Genomic DNA, 16,273 nt, shown 5'->3' with positions numbered 1-16,273 from the left:
ACATTTAGGCTGGGTCTTTCCCCATCAATTAACATAAGATAACCCCGATAGACATTTCCACAAACCGACCTGATCCAGACAATCCCGCACTAAAACTTTTCCTCAGTGATTCTACATCGTGTCCTATTGGCAATTAAAACTAACAATCACACAGTAGAAGAGTGAATCGGAGGTGCGTGTGTGTGTGTGTTTGTGCGCACGCGCGCGCATATGCGTGTGCACGCGGACACGTGTATTGTCTCAGCTGATTGTATTGTTCTATAGGAATAAAAATGTGGGTCTTGGCAGCAACTCTGGTTGAATTGTGTAAAGTCTTGGCTCTTTGCCCCCCTCCCTCCTCGGGTTTCTGATCAAGGAGATTTCCACTTGAATCTACATATCGCCATTTGTTTTTCTTACAAAGCTCTGACTGTACACCCGATCCGTTATGCCAATCAGCCTTAATGAAGGAAGGGGCTGCATAGGCATGGGGGCGAGCGCCCTCATTTCTGGAGTCAGGGTGTCAAACTCGTTCCGTAGCTGACAGCCGTGATTAGAGGCGAGCAGGACTCCAGCAGCAAAGACCCTGGCAGGAGAGCCCAACGGCGCAGAAAGAAATGAGAAGGGGCCCAGCCGACGTCCACCAGCCGTCAATTTGGACTCTGTGCATAGGAAATCAATGAGGAGAATATGAGCCATTTTCTCCTCATCGACTTTGCACTCTAATTAATTCCTTGGTTTAATTTTTATGCCTTTTCTTTGGGGGTGGGAGTATAATGAATACCCAAGGTTGTGCTGTCTAAAATGCCTTGGAGGGATCTGGCCTGCCTTATGCCCCGTCCTAGGTACATTGGTTTCTATACCTACTTTTATGTACACAGGGCCACACAGAATTTTGTCAGGGAGGGCTGGGCATTCCTTCCACCCTCTCTGCCGCCTCCCATCTCTGCCCCTTTCTTTCTAACTCATGCTAAGTGCTAGATAGCTTTCAACACCAGTGAAACTGTTAGTGGCTAAAACGTGCAATCCCTCGGAAAATCAAAAGTGCAGGCAGACTCGATGCTTCCTCATGCTTAACTGTCAAAGCGAAAGTCTTTCTTTCTGACAGGAGGGGCCTCTCTTGTTCTTGACTGCCTCACATTTCTGGTTAGCCAGATGGGATAGAGGGGACGTGAGTGACCTTGAATTTCCTCTTGGAATTGTCTTCACCATTCTGTGGAGCTTTGACACTCAGCTGGCCACCCCTGAGTCGGGCTGCACTATCTATAACGTGTTTTATTTTCCTTCTGAGATTTTGAGTTATTTGTCAACTTAAACAGGATTTATAGTGCTCTACAGCAGGGAATCTTAAGTGTTAGTCAGGTACAACCTCTTTTTCCCTGACAAGTTTTTCTATCTATCTATCTATCTATCTATCTATCTATCTATCTATCTATCTATCTATCTATCTATCTTCTATTTAATGTGTATGGGTGCTTTGCCTACTTGTTCGTCTGTGCACCATGTGTGCGCCTAGTGACTACTGAGGCCAGAAGAGGATGACGTAGCCCCTGGAACTTGAGTTACAGACAATTGTGAACTGCCCTGTGGGTGCTGGCAATTGAGCCCAGGTCCTCTGCAAGAGTAGCCAGCACTCCTAACCTCTGAGCCATCTCTCCAGCCCTCCCTGACAAAATTCTGTCTGGCCCTGTGTGTATAAAAGTGGGTATAGAAACCAAACTTTTACTGACAAATCATAAAGAAATTTATTTGGATGCAATTCTTTGGTCTACAGATAATCTTACCATTTGTTAAAGAGGAACACAGTTTACATGCTAATAAATACGAAGCACTTGTAACGTCTAACACAAGCCAATCCAAGGATAGTATGATACTTATATGCTGTGGAATGGTGGCTGGAAAAATCTTTGTTTTCTGTAATTAAACATTAGTTTCTGTACGGATGGAAAACTTCCTGTTCAAAGCACCGCTGCAACCCTTAGCACCAGTCTTTTTTTTTAAATATTTATTTATTTATTATGTATACAATGTTCTGTCTGTGTGTATTCCTGAAGGCCAGAAGAAGGCACCAGACCTCATTACAGATGGTTGTGAGCCACCATGTGGTTGCTGGGAATTGAACTCAGGACCTTTGGAAGAGCAGGCAATACTCTTAACCACTGAGCCATCTCTCCAGCCCCCTTAGCACCAGTCTTAAATTTGAGCAGGGGTGTTTCAGACGCCGTTTGTCGGCTTTGCATGGCGTGAGAGCATGCGCAATGCCGAGTGCACTGGATGTCTGTCCGGAAACGCTGAGTCCTGTCTTACAGAGGACAGAACCCCCTGCCTAGGGAATGGGCTGACCTTCTCACTCCAATTGATATAGCGAAGATAACCCCTCTTATACGTGCCCACAGGAAAATATTATCGAGACTAGAGAGTCTCTCCCTGAGACTCCCTTCGCAGATGACTCCAGAGGGTGTCAAGCTTGTGTGAGAACTAACTACCACGATATGGCAGCCTGCAGGCCCTGCTTGGCTCCTCTCTCCTACACGCATGCTTTCTTGCATTTATAGCATTTGCTGTGACACAAGGAAGTCCGTGTTAGATGCTGACACCTTGACATTGAGCTTCCTGACGTCCGGAACTGTAAGGAATGATTTATGTCTTTATAACTTAGTAAGCATGTTGAATTTTGTTACAATGTTACAAAGTAGACTTAGCCATTTACTAAAAGACTTCATTTCTCCACTGTTCTCTGTGTTGTTACACACGAAATGTATATTTGTTGTTGGGGGGGCTGCCTATTATATTCTAGTGGGTATAATTGCCTTAATGGGATGCAGACTTATGTTAGTATTTAGTAGCATGTCCCTCTTTATTATTTCCTTTCTAATTGTGTGGCTTTTCTTTACATGTTTTGTACAGTATTTAAGTAGGATTATTCATTTCCGCAAAACTACTTTTGGAATTTTGACTGGAAAGGAAATCTGTAGACCCGTTAGTGGCATTGGAATATGTACAGCAAGTGTTCTGATTTATGATTTTTATGTCTTGCCATCCGTAGATTTATTCAAAATAATAATTCTTTCAATACTGTACAGGTTTTTGCGTGAATGACTTACACATTTGAAAAATCCCGTTTAGTCACGTGCCTATTGTTTTCCTGTCACTGTAGCAAACAAACTTGGCAAAATCTGGGGCTGGAGAGATGACTCAGCAGTTAAGAGCACTTGTTGCTCTTGCAGAGGACCAGGGTTGAGTTCCCAGTGCCCATATGGGGCACACTTGTAACTCTAGCTCCAGATAATCTGATGCCCTCCAGATAATTTTAGCCTCTCACGGTACAGCAAGCACGAGGGTGCATACACCTACAAACAGGCGAACACTCATGCTCGTAAAGTGAAAACAAGTAAGTCTTCAAAATAAACTTGGCTAAATCAATCCTAAAGGAAGAAAGGTTCATTTGGTTCACAGTTCTAAGAGGTTTCTGCCTGTGGTCAGGTAGCTTTCTTGCTTTGGGTACAAGACAAGGCAAACTGTCCTGGCAGAGAGACCTCATGGTGGGATGGACTTCATGCTGGAAAGGATGCTCAGAGAGTGGAGAAGAGGCTGGTGGTGAGGTTATCTTTCCAGGGCAAGCCTCCAGTGACCCGCTTCTTCCCATTTGGCCCCGCGTCCTAATGTTTCCAACCCTTCTTCTGCAATAGTGTATGATTATGAATCGACCAATAGAAGAATTAATTGCTGAGGTCAGAGCCCCCAGCACCTGTAGTGTCACCTTTTAACCCTTCTGCACTGGAGAGTAAAAACCTCAGCAGATGGGATGCTGGGGGAGAAATGTAACATCCAAATCATTATAATAACATGATTAGTATCATTGGACTTGCAACACTGTCTTTGCTTACTAGTTGCTGACAGTGTATGTATCAATCAGTTATTAACATAGGTTATCTATTTGGAAAACCTGTTAAGATCACATGTTAATGCTATCCTTTATTCATATGCTTATTGTGTGTAGATATATATGTGTGTTTATAAAACAGCTAAACTCAATTATTAATTCTATGTTTAAATGTCCATTTTATATTCTTGTCGCTACATTATCAAATAACGACAAGTCAGATAGCCACTGTATACAGTAGAATAGGAATGAATACTTAACTAACTTGTTTCGTGGGGTCAGGATAATTTTGAGGAAAAAAAAACATGAGCAGAGCATGATAAGGGCGGAAAATACAAACTTCAAATGTGTGCACATAGATACAAAGTCCTAAATAAGAGTTGGTAATACTTTACATACAAGCCATACCGTTAAGAGGTGAGTTTACTTGAGAACTAGAACTTTGTATAATCACGTCGTTTGCTCTGGTGCCCTATCTTAGTGAGGAAATGGATTGCAGATCACAGCTGTGGGTAAAATCGAGGGAGCACGCTCCTCCAACTCCCTCTCTAACTGCACAGGCACAGAACCTGTGCATGAAAAGCAGAGAGGCTGCCTGAGGACCCTGGAATGCCCTGCACAAGGTGGAAGAGACCAGCAAGGGTCAAGCTCAGGGTGGAAATGTTCACTGTGGCGTGGTTGTGACTCCTCCCACCTTCCGCTGCCTGAAAATGCTGAGTGGGTAGTGGGGGCTCTCATCCCGAGTGCATGTTCAATAGTGGTCCCGGCACCCCGAGGGTCTGTAGAGGCTGACAGCCACCCTCGCTTTGGTCGTGGGGATTAGTTTTTAATTGTCAAATTGATAAAATCTGGTATTTTCTGGGAAGGTGTAGTAATAAGAGCGGCAGGGCTGCGTTCCCAGCACCCCGGCTGCCTGCTCGGCTAGCTTATGCCCCCAAATAATTACACGGACACTGTATTCTTTTAATCACTGCTTGGCCCATTTCTATCTAGCCTCTTCTAGGCTAATTCTCACACCTGGACTAGCCCATTTCTAATATTCTATGTAGCACAGCTAGGTGCGCTTACCGGGAAGATTCTAGCCTAAGTCCATCCTGGGTCAGAGCTTCATAGCGTGCATCTTCCCTGGAGCAGGGAGCATGGCGTCTCTCTGAGGCATCTGCTCCCGAGAGGATAGCTGTGGAGTCTGATCTCACTTCCTCTTCCTCCCAGCGTTCTGTTCTGTTTACTCCACCTACCTATGTTCTAACCAATAAAATGGGCCAAGGCAGTTCCTTTATTAGCCAATGACCTTCCTCCATCAGGAAGGGACTCTCAAGGAGGAGGGATTGCCCAGATCAGGTTGGCCTGTGGAGATTTTCAAAATTGGGTTAGCTGCTCTGCAAAGCCCCATCCTGATGTAGGCGTCACTGTTTTTTGAGCTGGGCCGGAAGCTGGGTAAGAGCGAATGAAAGTGGGCTGACCAAGTGAGCATGCGTGTGTCTGTTCTCGCCAGTCTTGACTGTGGTTGTGATGGGACCGGCTGTTTCAAGTTCAGCTTGACTTTTCTGCTTTCATGGATTGTTCTCTGGAACCCTTTCTCCCCTAAGGTGCTTTTTGTCAGTGTATTGTAGCACAGAAACATAAGTGAGATCACGACATTAGCCTCTCAATGAATATTCTAAGTAGTCTAACTATGTGAATAAAAAAATGCCGATGTGCATCTTAAAAAATGTTTTATTATTTATTGGGAAGTGACTTTGGGTAGAGGCTTTTTTGTTGTTGTTGTTATTTTCGAGACAGGGTTTCTCTGTAGCTTTGGAGCCTGACCTGGAACTAGCTCTTGTAGACCAGGCTGGCCTCAAACTCACAAAGATCTGCCTGTATCTGCCTCCTGAGTGTTGGGATTAAAGGCGTGCGCCACCACCGTCTGGCTTGGGTAGAGGCAATTTTAAAATCAACGTGTGAAAACATAGACCATGGTGACATTAACCCAAAGAAATATCAGAAGAATAGACTACAGAGCAAAGAAAATTATCGCAGGGGAACATTACAAAATGATAAAATGGTCAAGCACCCACCATACCATACAGAATCTGAGAATAAAAACACACTCTGACAATGACAGAGCTGAAAAATACATGAGAGAAAAACTGGTACAGTTGGAATAGCCCATGGTCAGTGACAGTGAAGATATTCACATCCTCACTGGACAGTTAGCAGAAAAGCCAGGCAGAAAGCTGCTAAGCACAGAAACTCTAAAGCCTTCAACCAACAGGTTTGAGCTGACAGGAGTAGAGCAGCCCAGCCAGCATCAGTGACTACATAGCCTTTGAGGGGCCCACAAAACATCTCCCCACATAGACTGTATCCTGAGCTGTAAAACAATCTCCAGCAAACATAAAAGATGAACATCAGACAGAGTGTGTTCTCTGATTACAGAGATTCAACCCAAAAGCCAATTACAATGATGGAAAAATATTAAGAAAATGTGTAAGCAATGGAAAATTACCCAATACATTGCTAAATAATCCATTGGTCAAAAAATATAAGAGAGATAAATTAGATAATTAGAACATATTAAGTTTGTGAGCACAATCAATACAATGAACAGTTCTAGGTGCCTCCTTAGCATGAAAATCTTAGTCTGGATTCCCAAAAAGCTAGGGAAAAAAAGGCAATATAAATCTAATTCATAATTTTAAAACTCCATGTTATGGTTTACATTTGAGTCTAAAATCCAGCAGTCTGGCTTGGGTGCTGTGTGGTTGGTCTGGAATCAGAGGCGCTACTTTGAAGGCTGTGAGACCTTTAAGGGGGTGGGGCCTGGGAGGCAGAAGTGGATGAGTTGGCTCAGCACAGTGAAGTATCTGCACCCGACTTTGCCCTGATCTCTGTGTTTCCTGGTCTGCCACCAGCTGGCTAGATCGGGCAACCCACTCCCCCCACCACGGACAGGAACCTCTCTGTCATACTTTCCTCACATGATGGCCTGCAACCCTCTGAAGCTGTGAGCCAAAATAAATATCCCCTTCTTTGTATTGGTTGGGTAGTTTTATCCCAGGGACATAAAAGTAACTGATACATTCTCCAAAAGGAATACTTGCAGGAAATCCACTAGAAAATTCCACCAAATGTTTGAGGTAGAATTAGTGCCATATCCTCACAATCTGAAAACAGAAGGGGGAATTCCCCTGTTCATTTCAAGAATGCCTTCATGTTATAATTATTCCAGTACCAAATCTAAACACCAAGAAGTAGTATAAGGGTAGGGTAGGAAGACCCAAAGGCAGGAAGGCAGGGAGGAAGGAAGAAAGGGAAGGAGAGGTAGAGGGAGGGAGGGAGGGAGGGAGGAAGAGAGGGAGGAAGGAAAAGAAAATCTTTGGGTAGCACTTTCAGTAATACATGTGAAATCTTTCACAGAATGTTACATTATAACATCCAGCAAAATATTCAAAAGAATTATACAACATTACAAACCAGAACTTATCCCAGTGATACAAAGATTCAGGATAAAGAAGAAAATAAAAACCACACTATCCTCTCAGTCAGTGCAACAAAAGCATTGGAAGAATTCAATACTTGTTCATGAGGAAACAAAAAAAAAAGTTGGGTGGTGGTGGCCCATGTCCTTAATCCCAGTACTCATGAGCCAAAGGTATATATCTGTCAGTTTGAGGCCAGCCTGGTCTACATAGTGAGTTCTAGGCCAAGACTACATAGTGAGGTCCCAGCTCTAAACCACCAGCACCTCTTCTTCTACCTCCACCACCAGCACCACCACTTCCTCCTTCTGCTCCGCTACCAGTACCAGCACCACCTCCACCCACAGCCACCCCTGCAAAAACACAAACAAAATCCCCATATCCTTAGTGGTTAAGACTAAGGCATAGATTAAAAATGGATTTTCTGTGCACTCAGAAGGAGCATCTGCACAAATTACAGATTGGCTCCCTTAAGGTGGGAGGCTGAATACTCGTTTCCTAAAACTGAAAGCAAAAATGAGGATGCCTCCGACTGCTCAAAACTGGAATTGGCATGTAAAATAAAAAAAAGGATTGTTTTAAAAAATAAAAAAAATTCGGTTTTTTGGGAGTTTCATACAATATGATTGAACGTATTCCCCACCTCCTCCGCAGCCATTTCCAGATCCACCTCCTTCATCAGCCACCCAAATTTGTGTCCTTTTTCTTTTCTTTTTAAACCTTCAAGATAAACTTGTGCTGCCCGAAACTGTCTTGGATATATGGTCTTCCACTGGAGCGCGGTTGAAATACCAGGGGTTGAGTTACATGAAGAAAACCTGTCCTTCCTTTCCCAGCAGCTAACAACCGCCAAGTCCTCCCAACACAGGGATGTGACTGGGTACCCAACTCCTCCCTCCATGCTGGGATCTGCTCTAGCTGGAGCACGCCCAGGTTTCGTGCATGCTGTCGCAACCACTCTGGGTTCATATGTGCATCTGTCCTGCTGTGTCCAGAGGGAGTTTTCTGGTGGTCATCTACCGTCTCTGGTTCTTATACTCTTTCTGTCCCCTCTGTGTAGCGATCCCTGAGCCTTGGGAGATGTGTATGTGAGAGAGGTGTATATTTCCTTTAGGGCTGAGCATTCTGCAGTCTCTAATTCTGTGTAGTGTGGGCAGTTTGGGTCTCTGTGTTAGTTATCGCCTACAGCAAATAGGAGAGCTCTCAGTAAGGGTCTCTAGCAGGGTCTTGTCACCCAGTTACAGGTTTTAGGGTAACTGTTTCCTTGTCTTCGCTCTTAATTCAACAGGGTGCCTGGACTTTTAGGAAACACGGGGAGAACAAGAATTTTTAGGAGAGAACAAAGAACAGTGTAAATGTTCACATGAACATGAACATGGAAAGGCTCCTGAGGGTGGAGAAAGAGGGAGGTAGGGAGATCCGGAAGATGAAGGGGGGGGGGCAGAGATGCTATAAAAACAAAACAAATTTTGTTTAAAGATGACGCAATTAAATATCATTCTTTTGAAAATTAGTAGTGAATTTTTTAATCGTTTTTTATTGAACCACACATTTTTGTTCGCTCCCTTCCCTTCCTCCCCTCTACACTTCTACCCCCTCCCCCCTCCACGCTCCCAGTTTACTCAGGAGATCTTGTCTTTTTCTCCTTCCTATGTAGAGTCATATAGGTCTCTCTTAGGGTCCTCTTTGTTGTCTAGGTTCTCTGGAGTTGAGGACTGTAAGCTGGTTTTCCTTTGCTTTATGGCTAAAAGCCACTAACGAGTGAGTACATATGATTTTTGTCTGTCTGGGTCTGGATTAGCTCAATCAATATAGGGTTTTTTTTTATCTTAAATATATCCATTTGCCTGCAAAATTCAAGATGTCATTATTTTTTCTGATATGTAGTACTCCACTGTGTAAATGTACCACATTTTCCTTATCTGTTCTTCAGATGAGGGGCATCTAGGTTGTTTCCAGTTTCTGCCTATGACAAATAATGCTGCTATGAACATAGTTGAGCACATGTCCTTGTGGGATGATCGAGCATCTTTTGGGTAAATACCCAAAAGTAGTATTGCTGGGTAGATTGTTTCCTAATTTTCTGAGAAATCACCATACTGATTTCCAAAGCAGCTGTATAAGTTTGCACTCCCACCCACAATGGAGGAGTGTTCCTCTTACCCAAATTCTCTCCAGCATAAGCTGTCATCATTGTTTTTGATTTTGGTCATTCTTACAGGTATGTTTTGATTTGCATTTCCCTGATGACTAAGGATTTTGAGCATTTTCTTAAGTGTCTTTGAGCCATTTTAGATTCCTCTGTTGAGAGTTCTCTGTTTAGATCTGTACTCCATTTTTTATTGGATTATTTGTTCTTTTGGTATCAAGTTTCTTGAGTTCTTTGTATATTTTGGAGATCAGCCCTCTGTCCAATGTGGGGTTGGTGAAGACCTTTTCCCATTCTGTAAGCTGCCGTTTTGTCTTATTGAACGTATCCTTTGCTTTACAGAAGTTTCTCAGCTCCAGGAGGTCCCATTTATTAATTGTTTCTCTCAGTGTCTGTGCTACTGGGGTTCTATTTAGGAAGTGGTCTCCTGTGCCAATGTGTTCAAGTGTACTTCCCATTTTCTCTTCTATGAGGTTCAGTATGGTTAAACCTAATTATTCATAAGCATTTTTTGAAAAAAAAACTTTGCTATTTTATAATATCCTCAAGATATAAGAAGATATGTTAGAAGAATGGCTCAGAGAGTCTCTAAAGGGCAGCAAAATACTTTTTTCATGAAGAGGGCAAACTGTGGAAATAAGGCTGCATTGCTTTTCGAATCCGCTAGATGGTGCTGCTGTGACAGCTATTGGCTGGGAGCCTTTTAGGTTCTTTACGTTTTTTTTCCTCTTAACCACGAAACAAATATTTAACTTACTAAGTTTCTTGTATTTATGGTTAATTGCTAATACGATACTATTGATAATTTGTACATCAAATTTTCATTGGCACTTCCTATATGCAAGATACACACAGAGCAAATCTAAGACTTGGGAAACAGTCTGTGGCTGACATTTAATAAAGTTAAAGATGTCTTGTGTGGCTAAAGCTTTCTCCACACATACAAACTCCTCGTCTCATCCTTATTGCATTTACGCGGAGTAAGTCGGTGCTTTCTACGGAGCGGTACCAAATTAACACTTGTCAAAGGAGCTGCTCTTTTCTGCTTTCTTTTTAAACTACTTTTGGGGATTAGGTAAGTAAAGAGATTAAGCTTTGAATAAGTCCCGGTCAGATCTCGCTGCTTATCTTTGCTAATAAGAAAGATCAGGAGGTCATTTCTTTATTCCTGAAAATGGCCCAGGGTACACGCACAGAAAAACCCCTTCTTTATACTAAAAGCAAATTGGTTTTTGAGGTCGGATCCATTGGGATGCCGCAATGGTCTGAAAAATTGTGTTTGATAATTGCTTGAATCTTAATCAGGATTTTATTAAAATCAATATTTGATATGCTGCCCAATTTAATTAAATTAAACCGCAGAGAAATGAGCAATAAATGAATCTGAAAATCAATCCCAGGATAAGGTATGTTTCTCTTAATTAGAGGAGCGTTTGAAACCTTGGTCCAAGCAGTTGCTGGTCTTGAAAGATGGAGGCAGAGAAGAACCTGCATTTGTGCAGAGTCTAAATGCACACTCCAGGGAAGAACCCGTGTCTGTGCAGGGTCTAAACGCACACTCCAGAGAAGAACCCGTGTCTGTGCAGGGTCTAAACGCACACTCCAGAGAAGAACCCACATCTGTGCAGAGTCTAAACACATACTCCAGAGAAAAACCCATGTCTGTGCAGGGTCTAAACACACACTCCAGAGAAGAACTTGCATCTGTGTAGTCTTAATGCATACTCTTGGGGCTGGGCATTGGCTCCATTCCTTCCTTCTCTTCCAAATGGAGTTCTTGGAGATCTGTCTTTTAAAGTGTGGCGATCAGGTCCACACGCATTTGAGGATGACACATGCTAAATTGCAGGTGTGGACTTTGGGTCAATAACCTGCTACCCCAGACTGCTTAGAAACTGGAAGGAAAGCAGGAGATAGCTCATTTTAGAGAAGATTATTGGCCAAAAGTAATTTTCTGGCCTAAGAAACAGGGAGCCTTCCTCAACAAGTGGGCAAACCAGTGAGCTGATGTAGGCAGTCTGAGTCCCAAGGACAGACACGCAACCTATAAGTTTCTGCTGCTCAAGGATGGCAGGGAGTGGCAGGTGTTAGTAACCACTCATCAGAGTTGGGATTCACTAATAAAGACGTGGTGGGGTGGGAGAGGGAGCCAGAGGAAGATGCGATTCCGGGAGCAGAGCCTCATCTCTCTAGGATGCTAACAGAAGGTTAGTGTACACCCTGGGACAAGAACCACAGCCTTAATTAGACCTTCAGAGCCTAAGCCTGCATTTTTGCCTCTAAATCTTCTGAGTCATCCAGAGAGTCCACTCTAGGAAATGAAGGCTGAACACTGTTGGCAACAAGAAGGGGGATAAGGTCCCCAGAGCATCCACTCTCAAGTTAGTCAGTGTTTGTTTGGGGGTCTGACTGAAAAGTCTATGCCACTCACAACCACACAACCGAGAATTGTCTCTCCAAACATTTTCTTCCAAATTTAGTATTCTTCCATCTCTATATACCCCTGGTGTTCCTTTAAACTTTTTCTTTAAGAGCTGCTGAGATAGTTCAGTGGCTAATGGCAGCTGCTGCCGAGCCTGAGGACCTGAGTTGCACAACCTGAACACGTGTGACGGAAGGAGAGATTTGACTCAAGCTATGTCTCTGGCCTCATGCGTGTGCTGTATCATGTACTTCCTGCCCCTCCCACCCTGCAAAGACATGTAATACAAACTCTCCTTGAAGATGACGCACTTTAAAGATTTATTTTTATTTTTACTGTGTGTCTGTGTTGTGTATTCTGTGTGTCACATGTTTGTAGGCACCTGAGGGCACCACAAGAGGGCACCGGATGACCGGGAACTGTTTTAGACAGCTGTGAGCTGCCACCCAGGGTATTGAGACCTGAACCCAGGTCTTCTGAAGTGTTCTTTACTGCTGAAGATGGCTCTTTTACAAACAAACAAGCAAACAGGCCAAAAAAAGAAAAAAACCCACTTGGTTTAGAGTAATATTTGTTTTGCAATTTTAAAAGAGGAATCAGGGTTGTTTGCCCTAGGAAGGGTATGTGTTGTGTGCAAAAACATACAGCAGCAAAGTGTCAGCCAGTGTCGGTGAATTTTGGCTCTAGGAAATGTACTGAGGATTCCAGACATATCTGCACCAGGCTGAGATGTCCTTGATCATAGCAGAACAATTGAACAACACCTGAAGGAGGAATAAAATTCTCATTCAGTGAATCAGTTTTATCCAATGAATTGCCCGTGTACAATCTGACAATGGCCCATGGGCCTTGATTTGCTGTTCCAGTGACTTGTGTGTGTGTGTGTGTGTGTGTGTGTGTGCATGCACCTGCACATGTGTGTGAGTGAGTGTGTGCACATATGTGCTTGCTTGGGCATATGTGTCCTTACATGCACCCACAAGCCACAGGAGGATGCCAGCTCCTGCTCTGTCACCCTTACTCCTTGAGACAGTGTCCTTTACCGAACTTGGAGCTAGGCTGACAGCTGGGAAGCCCCTGTCTCTATTGCCCATAGTGCTGGGGTTGCAATCATGTGTGAAGATGTGCGGCTTTTAACGTTGGTACTGGGGATTTGAACCCAGGCCCTCGGGCTTGCACAGCTAGCGCTTTTGCTCCTGAACTGTCTCCATGACTAACTCCCCTTTTCTTTTACTCTCTGAATTCCAACTTGCCCCAGTGGGATTTAAACTCTTTTAGCTTTATTAATTCATCTTTTGTGTATGAGTTGTCTGCATATATACTTGCATGTCAGAAGAGGGCATCAGATCCTATTATAGATAGTTGTGAGCAACCATGCAGTTGCTGGGAATTGAACTCAGAACCTCTGAAAGAGCAGCCAGTGCTCTTAATTGCTGAGCCATCTCTCCAGTCTGCTCCCAGTAGTATTTAAATATTGCTTTCTCCCCCATTTAATGCCACTCTCTTATTATAAAGTATCTAGAGACGTCCTTAAAACAAATACAGTAGGATTATCAGGCAGATAACAGGATGAGAATGTTCCCTTGTTAACAAGGAACTCTGCCTGTCTTCCTATATCCTGCTTGATCAGTTTCTCTAACAAGTGGTAGGTTTCCACTATCAGTGGGGTGACTGTAATGTGCCCCTCACTCTCCTCTTCACCTCCTGACTTTCACTCTCTGCTCCTCCAAGGCAAGCACCCTGATCATAGTTTGTGTGTTTGTTAAGAAGTACTCAAGTTGAGGCAGGAATAAGGCCCTCCCCTCTGTATCTAGGCCGAGAATGTATTCCTCCATAGGGAATGGGCTCTAAAATGCTAGTTCATGCACTAGGGATACATCCAGGACCCACTGCTACTCAGGAGATCTTATCTATTTCCCCTTCCCAGGGGGATCCATGCATGTCTCCCTTAGGGTCCTCCTTCCTAGCTAGCTTTTCTGGGGTTGTGGGCTATAGTCTGGCTATCCCCTTTTTATGTTTAATATCCACTTATGAGTAAGTACATACTGTGTTTGTCTTTCTGGGTCTGGGCTACGTCACTCAGAATGCTTTTTTTCCTAGTTCCATCCATTTGCCAGCAGATTTAATGATGTCATTGTTTTGTTGTTGTTTGCTTTTTATTTTATTTTGTTTTACCACTGAGTGATACTCCCTTGTGTAAATATGCCACATTTTCTTTATCCATTCTTTGGGTGAGGGCATTTAGGTTGTTTCCAGGTTCTGGCTATTAGGAATAACGCTGCTATGAATGTAGTTGAGCAATGTCCTTGTGGGATGAGTGTGCATCCTTTGGGTATATGTCCAAGAGTGGTCTTGAGGTGGGTTGTTTCCTAATTTTTTGTGAAACTGCCATACTGATTTCCAAAGCAGCTGTATAAGTCTGCACTCCCATCAACAATGAAGGAGTGTTCCCCCCTTACTCCACATCCCTTTCAGCAGAAGCTGTCATCAGTGATTTTGATCTTAGCCATTCTGACAGGTATGAGATGGTATCTCAGAGCTGTTTTGATTTGCATTTCTCTGATGGTTAAGGATGTTGAACATTTCTTTAAGCATCTTTCAACCATTTGAGTTTCTTCTGTTGAGAATTCTCTGTTTAGATCTGTATCCCATTTTTAAATTGGATTATTTGGCATTCAATGTTCTTTGTATATTTTGGAGATCAGCCCTTTGTCCTATGTGGGACTAGTGAAGATCTTTTCCTATTCCGCAGGCTACCATTTTGTTAATCATGTCCTTTGCCTTAAAGAAGCTTCTCAGTTTCATGAGGTCCCATTTATTAATTGTTGCTCTCAGTGTCTGTGCTCCTGGTATTATATTTAGGAAGTGAGCTCCTGTGCCAATGCATTCAAGGCTATTTCTCACTTTCTCTTCTATCAGGTTCAGTGTAGCTGAATTTATGTTGAAGTCTTTGATACATTTGGACTTGAGTTTTGGGCATGGGGATAGATATGGATCTGTTTGCATTCTTCTCCATGTTGATATCCAGTTATGCCAGCACCATTTGTTAAAGATGCTTTTTTAAAATCCATTTTATAATTTTAGTTTCTTTGTAAAAAAAATTAGGTGTTCAAATGTGACAAATCCATGTAATTTTAAGATAAAGTTTTAAGAAATGTTTATTATTATTGTTGTTATTATTTATGAGCAAGTATGTGTATGTGTGTTGTGTGTATAGAAACACGGTTATTAGTGTGGAGTTCATAAGTTGTTAGATCTCCTGTGGTCTGAAGCTGGAGTTATAGGCCGTTGTGAACCATATAAATTGGGTGCTAAGCACTGAACTCTCAGGAGCAGTAAGTGCCTCTAACCTCTGAGCCCTCTTTCTAGCCACAGCTTGTTCATATCCTGGTGGATCAGGAAGGAAGCCAGTGAGTAGTGGGACAGGCAGACCAGTCTATAACGCTCAAGGCTGCCATCTAGTGCTCAAAGCCTGCCAGCTAGACACAAACTCCCAAACAGCCCCACAAGCTGGGGACCAAGCACCCAAACACCTGAGCCTGTGGGGATGGTTCCAGTTCAAGCACAGACCTTTGGCATCTCTTATACATTTGAATCATATTTTTGTTCCCACAGTTTTGGAGGACCAAGTTGCTGGCATCTAACTTAGGCTTACAATTAAGCTCTGCTGCTTCTATTGCTTATAATGGGAAGCTGAGAGGGCCATTCTTTTATAGATAGGGTGAGATGTATTGGAAGGCTGACTTTCTCCCGCTTCTGTTGTTACCTTCAGCATTGGAGATCATTAGCTGCCTGTATGTATATCTAATTCTCTCAGCTAGGGCTCTCTTTTATTATCGTGCACAAGGTGGTGTTAGATGCTCAGCTTTGAGAAGAACTGGATTTCCAGTGGTGTTTTTCACCCTTGGGAGTAGATGTGGAGAGCCCTGTGCTGTATAGTAATGAGAACTTGCACGACTTGCTTTGAATGGTATCTGGGGGTGTGCGTGGGAGTGTGGCGGGTGAGCTCCACCCTATGTGTATTCTATTATTTAATACTCAGGAGTCTTTCCACCTGAGACACAGGCTAAAACGAAAGGAACCAAGCATCCATCTTTATTGACTCAATGTTCTTCTTGCTTCTGTTCCTCTGCTCCCCAAGCCCCCACTCCTGAACTCTGAGCTCACCCAGGGTTCTAGGATTTGATTCTCCCTAAGAGCCATTTTGTAAGGAAAATTAGACTAAAATTCCTACTTTAAATGATCAGCTCCTTGTATGGACTTGGTGAGCTCAGCATACACACACACACACACACACACACACACACACACACTGCTTCACAAACATACTGGAGGGAGCTCCCCCTGAATTACTTTCCTCCTTTGTCCAAGGTAGC

The sequence above is a fragment of the Microtus pennsylvanicus genome, chromosome 6 (genome assembly GCF_037038515.1).
Source record: "Microtus pennsylvanicus isolate mMicPen1 chromosome 6, mMicPen1.hap1, whole genome shotgun sequence".
In the NCBI taxonomy this organism is placed as follows: domain Eukaryota; kingdom Metazoa; phylum Chordata; class Mammalia; order Rodentia; family Cricetidae; genus Microtus; species Microtus pennsylvanicus.
The sequence above is the reverse complement of the archived record's forward strand: the minus strand, read 5'-3'. Positions refer to the sequence as shown.